This window comes from Balaenoptera ricei, chromosome 2 (assembly GCF_028023285.1).
Source record: "Balaenoptera ricei isolate mBalRic1 chromosome 2, mBalRic1.hap2, whole genome shotgun sequence".
Lineage (NCBI taxonomy): Eukaryota > Metazoa > Chordata > Mammalia > Artiodactyla > Balaenopteridae > Balaenoptera > Balaenoptera ricei.
This window is the reverse complement of record NC_082640.1, coordinates 66,021,912-66,031,678: the sequence shown is the minus strand read 5'-3', so window position 1 is coordinate 66,031,678 and position 9,767 is coordinate 66,021,912. Positions and strand designations below refer to the sequence as shown.

The window sequence follows — 9,767 nt, the reverse complement described above, 5'->3', positions numbered from 1 at the left end:
TACAGCTGGAAGATTCCAGTATCTCCATTTTTCACAGTATCTTTTGTCCTTGATTTTCCCTTCTCCTCTCTCCCACTCCAGTGCCATTTGGCCGACACATTTTCCAGAAGACTCTGTACCTGATGAACTAGAGACACAAGGAAGGTCTCACTAATCCATCCATCTTACTAGAGGTTAGAGATTGCCCTAAAATCTCTAGAGGAATTTAGGGAAGGGATTGCTGGTGTTCCAGGGTAAAATTAGAGTTTGAAATTCCTTGTCTACACGTGGTATCCAACCAGCACAAGAGTTGACCATAATTGTCTCTTTTATTTCCAGCAATAAACCAGAATCCCAAAGCTGTCTCTAGCTGACCCCACCTAGCCAGCTGGTGGGTCCTTTGAGGACTCATGTCACCCCTAAGTCTCCCAGCAGCGGTCTGCCAGGTCTATGAATCAGGTCTCCCTGATTCTGGTCTGGGCAGCGACCTGGGTCCGGCAGCTGTACGGCCGCAGTGCCACTGGGTGACACCCAGGAGCCAGCAGGGCATCAGCAGTAGTTCTGGGGAGTGATTTTGCTTGTGGTTCTTCCTTTTGTCCCTGTGCCTTTAGAAGGTCCGAGTGTTCTTCTTCCTGGGGATTCTGTGAGCCACTCAATTGCTTTCCTGTTTCCAAAGAAAAAGAGTGGTCAGGCACACACACAAGAGAGACAGAGACACAAAGACAGTGACACAGACACAAAGAGACAGAAAGAGACAAAGAATGAAAATACTCTAATCCTTGGAACTGTCATTAAACCATAGGCACTGGTCTCTGTCCCTCTTCTGCCCCCTCTGGACCGAGCCTTCTGTCCTCAGTCACGCTCCTGGAGGCCCCATGAGTTCAGAGCCCAGTTTTGTCCCATGGCTTCAAACCTTACCCCTCAGGCTGGGACAAATACCCAGTCCCTGCTCATTATCAAGCCACCCTCATTCTAACCGCTGCCCACACCTCCTCTGACACAGAGAAGCGTACACACACGTGTACACACCCCACACCCACCTCACACACAACTACTTCAGCTTGTGTTCCACTCTGCATTTTCCGAAAGGCATTGCTAGAATGGGACACATTCCATCCTCCAGCTCCTGGTCTGCTCGTGTTCAGCCCCCCTCAGGACTGCAGGGCCTCGGGCAGGGGAACTGGGAGGGAGCAGAGGTGGTCGACATCCAGAGTCTGAGCTGTTACGTGGAGACAAATCAAATGCAGTTGACGTCTATTCCATGATTTTAAACTATGGCAAATCAGCACCCCAAACATTGGACCCAAAGGTTTTTCTTTAACTTGCTACTCTGGAGGGGTAATTTTCACCCAGGTGTGGCATGTGCACAGCCAGGGAGCACCTGCCAAATCATCGGATGCCCCTGAATTCCTTTTGAGCCAACACCTAACTTTCTTCTTCCAGGCGAGCTGGGGCTGCTTTGTTAAGAAGGGTAACTCAATGTCACTTTGAATGAATGAATGAATCAGAGGAAAGAGCTCAGGTTAGAGGACTGACGGTGAACATTTCAGGGAATTTTAATAAGCTCAGCCCTGCGAGAAAACAACCAACCAACCACCAGAGGGTAACTCTAAAACAAAATACAAGCAAATACAAGGTTGAGGGAACATTCTGTGCACACTCAGAATGTCAGGGAGCTCCGAGGAAAGGACAGACTGCTGTTGGAAGGTGACATCGAGATGTGTGTGTCCCCCAGGGCCGACTGCTGTGGTGACTTGCTCTGGTAGCGGCCACCCTCTCCCTTACAACATCGTCCCAACCAATTCATCACAACTGCCTGGCCCATCTTAAAGCCTGTCAGCTATCCAGCACGGGCTGCTATTGACATGACTCACTCCCTGAGATTCTCCGGGGTAGCCGTTGAGAACTTGGGCCCTGGAGGAGAAAGGCTTGCGGTTTGAATCCTGGCTTCACTGCTTGCTGGCACAGCTTGCCTTCTCTGGGCTCCAGTTTAAAATGGGAATAATAATAATAACTCTAACAGGGTTCTTGCGAGGATTAGATAAATTGATCCATATGAAGGTGTATTAGTCCGGGTTCAGCCAAAGAAATAAAACCAGTAGGAGATATACACTAAGCGGTTTGTTGCAAGGAATTGGCTTATGTGATTGTGGGGCTGGCTGGGTGAGTCTGAAATCCACTCGGAGGCCGTCAGGAAGGGCCGGCTGGAACTGAGACACCGGCTGAAGCTGCAGGCCCCAGGCGGAATTTCTTCTCCTTCAGGGAAGCCTCAGCTCTGCTCTTAAGACCTTTGAACTGATTGAATCAGGCCCACCCAGCTTGCCTAGGATCATCTCCTTTACTTAAAGTCGCTGGTTTGGGACTTTAATGACATCTACCTTCACAGCAACACCTAAATTAGCATTTGGTTGAATAGCTGGAAACTCAGGCCTAGGCAAAGTGACATAGAAAACTGCCCATCACAGAAGGGTGAGCACCGTGGCTGGCTCCTGGTAACCCATCCCTCAATAACATTCAGCTATTATTTTTTTTAGGATTCAAAAGCATCTGCTATGAAGTTGACATAATGAGTCAAGCTTCCCCCCTCCATCTTACCTGACCCATAGCTTTCTCTTCCTCACTTCCAAATCTTCTTCCAAAGAAGGCTGAAGACTCACCCCAAGGAGTCAAAAGGAAGGTGACCCTCTTTTATTCATCCTCTCGGCAAACACTGCCTGGGCAGGCTCTGTGCCAGCTCAGGTCCAGGAGCTGTACATGCAGATGCAGGTACGAGTTAGTCCCTGCCCGCCTGAAGGCCTGGACGCAGCGACCCACCCTCCGTGGTTCCTCTTGTCTGGTCACGCACGCCCGGCCCGGTCTGTGGACCTCCTCTACAGCTGTCCTCCATCAGCACCTGACTAAAGGGGCAGACATCCAGCCCAAGCTCTGAACTATGCACCCATCCAGAGGGGCACTTTTTCTAAATCACTCAAAGGAGCCAAGAAGCTAGTGCATTAAACCACAGACATCAACAGAAGGGAGGTGCTCCCCAGGGAGTCACGTGCTGTTTAACACAGGACACCCCATTTCCCCGTCACAGGGCACACACGTGATGCAGTGAAGAGTACCTCTCAGCCCTTCAGAGTATTTCCACTCCTATTCTGGTCCGCAGGCCCTTCTAAGCACCCATCCTGGTGGCCTCTGCCCTCTATTGATCATTTCCGGTTCCCTGCACCCTGCCTCCTCCAATTCCCAGAGAGGCCACGCTCTGTCCAGTGGCCACTGTGATCCCACGTCTTCATCCCAGCCCGAAGCTGCCCTGCTGCATGGCATGGTGACGGTGCCCACGAACCTAGGACAAACCTGTCCCAGGGCCATGGTTCTCCTGCCAGTCTACACTTGTCCAGTTCTCATCCGCCCTTGCAGAACCCATGATGGCCCAGGGAGCTCCCCGCACCCTTTCCAGGAGCTCAACTTTCCAGTTACATGAGCTTGGCCGAGTTAATTAACCTCTCTGAGCTTGAATTCCTCCTCTAAAAAATAGATATGATCATAAAACCCATTTCAAGGAGTTGTCATGAGAAGCAAGTGAATAACATATGCGAAGTGCCTGACACATGGAACCCTGTCCGTCTCCCGAATGCCCAGCCTCCCGGGCCAGCCCTTGCTGCCCACCCTCCCTCCAAGCTTATATGATACGTATCGGGTACGTGAAGCCCACACTTAACCCACCTGATGTCATGGCATCCTAGCTCCAGCTCACCGGTCTCCAGGATACCACAGCATGGGGAGAAAGAATATGTTTGCCTTCACATCTGCTGGGGAAGGTCTCCTACCCATAAGTGGAACCTGGAATAGCATGCAGGGTTTGAACTGTCAGAGCTGTGATCAAAGGGAGACTGTGGGGAGTTTATGACAAGGAACTCATTTCATGAGAGAATGAGAAGCAGATGTAGTCTTTCCCCTTCCCCCCAACCTGTCCATGACCCCAACAATATGGGGGGCAGTGCAGAGGACCCCAGTCTGTACTGAACCCCAGCACAGAGGAAGAACTCTGTCACCTGTCACACACTGTATCAATGTTAGTCCGTATGTTATAACTTAATTCCTCCCAGCTCCCGGGAAATGCAGCGCCTGGGGTGCACTGGGCTGGTTCTCTCCACCTGGCCTTGGAGAAATCTGCCTCTCCTCTAGAACAGGGGCATACCGGCCAAGGAACTTCCACAGGTGGGACCCTCAGGACCCCATCCCTCCTGCTGCAAGACAGACCAGGGGATCTAATGCCGGGCAGGTTTTGAAATCTCAGCCTTATGGAGATTTGGGGCTGGGTAATTCTTGGTCTGTAGTATGTTCAGCAGCCTTCCTTGCCCACTCGTCCCTGGATGCCAGTAGCACCCACTCCCCAGTGGTAAGAACTAAAAGTGTCTCCAGACATTACCAGATGTCCCCAGGAAGCAAGATCACCCCAGACTGAGAACCACAGAGCCCAAGTGCCTGCTGTGTCCTGGGTGCCCTTTTGAGTCAAGCAGCTGGAGGCCTTGTGACCCTAAGACTCTGGCCACCAGCAAATGGACAGGATCTCCATCCTGGACCAGCCCCTGTGACATCGCTTGGTTGGGTCGGGGCTCTTCAACTTCATGGTGACTCTCCACCCCTGACCAGGCTTGCTCTGGGTTTGGGGGATTGGAGTAGGATGTCATGGAAACAGGATGCTGGGAAGAAAACAAAGAGAGAAATAAATGCAGCATGAACCACGGAGCAGGAGGTCCCAGCTTCCTGGAACCCACTAGATGACCAGTTCACTCTCTCAGCTCTATAATTCCACCTTTTCTACGACGATGACATACTACCTTTTAAATCATTTTTAAAGCCTTTATTTAAAGTAATTTATCTACTGCTAAATAATAACTATCAAAAGCTGTATTTCCCAAACTGGGATTTTTTATTACTGGTGTGAAGAGGATATGTTATTTTTCAAGGATGTATTTTTGTTACCAGACTGGGCCATTTTTATTTCATGCAAGTCAAGGGGGCATAGGTAATAAAATAAAAATAAAAACAGAAGGGAACTAAGCAGCTAGTTTTATTTTTTTAATCCCACCACTTTTTCGGAAGAAAATAAATCTGCCCCTTCAGTCACTCCCACCAAATTAATCTTTCCATAATTATTGTAATGCAACATACATATAAATAGTACATATTATATATATAGTCACATGTATTTTCACCAAAATGTAGTTATGCTATATTTTTCTGCAACTTGCTTTATCACTTAACACAACTTTTATCAGTGACCCCTCCTCCCTGGTTGGTGTCTCAGGAACCTCACTGCCCGGCTCAAATACCAGCTCTGACTTCTCACAGCTGTGTGATCTTGTGGAGGTTAATAACCTCTCTGTGCCTCTTCTACAATGTGTGGATGATGACAACATCGTCTACTTTATGAAGAGCTGGGTGAGTTAAACAAGGTCATGATGGGAAGCACTCAAAACAGCGCCTAGCAAATGCTCAGAAAAATGTTACCTCCTACTACACGGATCTACCTTCTTGTTAAGAGTTGAAGAGGATTCCACTACACAGATATACCATGCTCTGCCTTGGAAATTTAAATTTGTACAAATGTTTGCTCTTGTAAGCCATGGTACAACGAATGCCTTTGTACTTACATCTTTACTCATTCATGCCATGGTTTGGGAGGGTAAATTCCTAGAGGAGAGATCGGTGTGTTATTCAGTAAGAACATTTTAAGTTTATATATCTATTGAGATATTACCTTCAAAAAGGTTGTGAGGATTTTCATTCCCGCCAACAGTGTGTGCGAGCTCGTTTCTTCACTCTCACCAGTTCTGAAGGCTATCCATCTTTTTAATTGGGTAGGCAAAAATGAAAACAATGCCACAATGTTGTCTTCATCCATATTTCTTTAATTATTAGTGAGATCAAACAATGTTTTTTCCTCCAGTTTTAGATATCAAATAATTTAAAATTTTTTTCTTCTTTAATGGACCATCTGTATAGTGTGTGTGTGTATGTGTGAATCGTGCATTTGTCCATTTATGTTGTTTCTGATTGATTTGGAGGAATACTCGCTATAGTATAGATATTTACAGTTTTCCTGCTAGAATGTGTAGCAAATACTTTCTCCCAGGCTGTCATTTATGTATTTATGTTTTGATTTATTTATGGTGCCTTTCACGGTACAGTTTTGTTTTGCTTTTTTAAATTTTTAGGTGATCCAATATGCCAAATTTTTCTTTTTTGACTTCTGGATTTGGTGCCAGACTTAGAAAGGGCTTCCCCACCCCAAGATATAGAGATATAAGGATCGAGATTGAGATGTATGACATATGCCCTCTACCTGGACTTGTAAGACGATATATGTGAGATTATCTGTAAAACTATATTAGAAAAGGATGACAGCTCAGATTATAGGTAAAACTGAACAATCTTACACATACATAGTCCTATATTGCCTTTTAATTTGTTAGTACTGTATATTTAATGCACAAATCTTTAATCCATCTGGAATTTTTTACTGTAGTATGACTTAGGTATCTAATTTTATCCTCTTGCAAACGACTAGTGATTTGTGCTATGGTTCAAAGTGTCTTTGACCTCCAACTGGCTCACCGGAAGGGCTAAGGGTCTCTGAATCTGAGTCAGTCTGGCCTGGAAGCAAAGGGGCTGGGAAAGGAGTGGTCTTCCCTCCCCTCTGCCCGTCTTCCCTCTACATATATCACCTCCCTCGGCAACAGCAGGTGTCACTGAGGCTCTTGCACTCAGAGAGCAGGGCCAGGCAAGCGGGCTGCCAAGGGGGCCATGAACACTCCATCACTGAACACAGCATTAAGGGAATAGTCAGAGCCTGAGCTATGGTTACCCCGGGACCCTAGTAACTTATGTGCCCAGAGAAATCATTTTCCTGGAAGTTTCATTTTAGGCAGCAAGGGGGCTCCGGTGACCCTTATATCATCTGTTCCCAGGTTTCTGTGAATTTACACAGGCTAGCTCCCCACAGTAGAAAGAAATCTAATTACTGGTGGAATAACTTACAGGTAAGGGGACCTCCAGTGTGTGCCCACCCCGGCTGTAAATCCTCAGAGCTAGATTCCAAGGAAAGTGAACTGGTGCTCAGACCAGGACACCTCGCAGGGCAGGCATCCTTCCTAACCTGGGTGTGGTCAGGAGAGCATGTGGGCTTTAGAAGCACGGCGGGTTATCAGGGCCCAGCGAATGGAAGGAACATTAAAATGCCTGGGTTCTTCCTTCTACTAACCACCAGGATGACTTTAGCCTCTTGTTTAACGTCTTTCTTCAGTTTCGCTGTCCAAAAACATGGGTTAACATGCATTAAGCCACATCCAAGGGACCGTGCTATGAGTTTGAAATACAAGCCTCCAGTTTTCACAACAAGGCTGAAAAGTGAGAATGAGTATTTCCATCTTACACATGTTGAAACAAGATCAAAGAGGCTCAGGAAATTTGCCCTTCTGGAGTGACCTCTCCAGAAGGTGGCAGAGCTAAAGCTGAAACCCCTCGCCAGGCCCGCAGCTTGAGTGCCTTCTCAGCTCAGTAGACACCGGAGGGTGTGCATGGAGAAAGCTTTTCCAGGCCTCCCACAGAGGCCATCTGGGGAAGTTCCCGGGGCTCTTCCCTCCCTTGGCTTTGGTGTGGCCTTGGTCCTGGTGACACACGCACACTGAGTCAGCAGTGGCCTGGTCCACACAGCTGCTGGGCACTCGCTGTACACCAGAACCCAGGTCCTTCTAGGGCTGTGTGTAAAGAAAGGAGGAAGCAGGCCTGCCCGAACCTGAGGGCTACACGTCACGTGTCTACATGGGCAAAAGTTAAATCACAAGCCAAATGTTACATCAGATATGATGCTCTATGTTCTCTCTGCCTCAACAAAAATATCCGCATCATAACAAGACATAAAAAATTAATGAAGTCGTGGCTTCTATATGACTGAAAGTCTTCCATCGAAGACAAATGAACTTAATTATCACTGGGTGCATCTGGCTGTTCCATTAATGGGCTGGTGATATTTGGGTAAGTATTAAAATAAGGAGAGCCATAGCTCATGTATTATTTTATATTTATTTCTTTTATTTTTTGCCTTCACTTCAGCAAAATCTCCAAGTATGTTCATTTTCACAAAATGTTATTCCACTGACAATAATCATCTAATAATTAAAAAATAAAATGTATATTCAAAGGGAATAACTGTGAATGTACTTTCATTTTTAAAACACCTTAAAATATATGTAAAAATTGGAAAAATTAAAATTATAATTCAATATGAGTTTAGTAAAAATTATTTCTCTTCTAAAATATTTTAAATTGCTACCAAAGTTAAAAGGCAAAATATAAATCATAATTAATGAATACAAACTATTTTAACCAAAGGTACTCAAATGAAGCTGAAACTTTTTAATTTCTTGAAAATTTAGATATTAAATATTTTTATAAAAATAGAACAATTTGCAATTCTATGATTCAGTGTCCAGCTAGTTACCAGTGTAAGGACCTAATGTCACGCTTCACACATACTATGTCTGGAGCTGCATATATATACAAATTTAAGAGTCATATGAACTGCTTACTGTAGTACAATATGCTTCAGTATCCATGTGCAAGTGTTGTGAACACTGTGTTAATTCTTATCTCCAGAACCAGGAATTGGAACATGAAGAGAAACAAGAAAATGAATGTTTGGCACTGCCGAGAAACAATAATTTTTTATACAAGAATCTACTGCATTCAAGTCGAGAGGAAGGATTTGACAAGTTAATTAATTTGCCTTTCTCTTACCCAAGCACTTCTCCTGCTCAGATTCTCCTGCTCTCTGAGGTGGTGCCTGCCTCTGACATTGCTGGAAGTGTATGGCACACCACCTTCATGAGATCTGATGCGTTTTCCAGGATGTAAGGCAAAAGATGTGCAGAAGGGTTTCCCGTGGGCCTGAATGGTGATAGTTATAAGGGCTGGTCTTTTAGGGTTACAGATTACTCGGCCAGCCCTGACCTCCAGATCCCAAGTATCAGAGGTGTGTGTGTGTGTGTGTGAGAGAGAGAGAGAGAGAGAAAGAGAGATTCAGTGCCCTCCAAAGTATAAAGCCCAGAGCCAAGGCCCCTCTATTGAGGTCTCAGGGTGGTGCAGGAAAAAAAAAAGGTTTGGAGGAGTGTCAGGATCCCAAAGACAGGTCCCAGGAAGGCTCACAGGACTCAACACATAGTCATACTCATGGCTATGATTTATACCTGCACAAAGATACAAGGAAAAGTCAGCAAAGACAAAGGTGCATGGGGCAACATCCAGATGCAAAGCAGGCCCAGCTTCCAAAAGTCTTCCCCCAGTGAAGTTGCACAGGACACACTTCACTCCCCAGCAATGAGCTGTCATGACACATGTGAAATGCTGTTTCCTAGGGAAGCTCATCAGAGACTCAGTGCCCGTGATTTTTATTGGGGGAAGGAGGGAGGGAGTGCTGGCCACGTAGGCACGTCTGTCTGCCATGTACCAAAATTCTGACTCCCGGGAGGAAGGCAGGCGTTCAGCATGAATCATACTGTTTGGACAGTTTAGGCAGAGTGAGCTACTCTTCCCAGGGAATGGTGAGAACCCTTCCCTAACCCAAGTTCCCACTTGCCAGCCAAGGGACAACTTTGCAAGCAGGCCTTCTAAGGAGAGCAGCCTCGGGCAGCTATAACTCTTTTCTCCATAGGAAGTAATTGAGGTGTGAAAGGTGGAGGAAGGGGAATCCTTTTCATTTCACCCACCCTTAAATTCCACTTAACGTGAAAGCTGGG

The 9,767-nt window shown here is 46.2% G+C and overlaps 1 long non-coding RNA gene across 3 annotated transcripts in view; it reads right to left on the bottom strand.

Moving 5' to 3' along the window:
- Positions 1-305: 305 nt before the first annotated feature.
- The window catches only part of LOC132359259 (uncharacterized), a 57,544-nt gene continuing 48,082 nt past the window's right edge, over positions 306-9,767 (bottom strand). For 2 of the 3 annotated variants that reach the window (XR_009500782.1, XR_009500783.1), the window contains 5 exons: positions 4,397-4,670; positions 3,691-3,807; positions 2,575-2,727; positions 1,020-1,198; positions 306-643 (listed from right to left, as the gene is read on the bottom strand). This is a non-coding gene — a long non-coding RNA (uncharacterized LOC132359259). Of the gene's footprint in view, positions 644-1,019; positions 1,199-2,574; positions 2,728-3,690; positions 3,808-4,396; positions 4,671-5,624; positions 5,667-9,767 lie in introns of those variants that run through there. The other variant, XR_009500784.1, reaches the window with a different exon arrangement.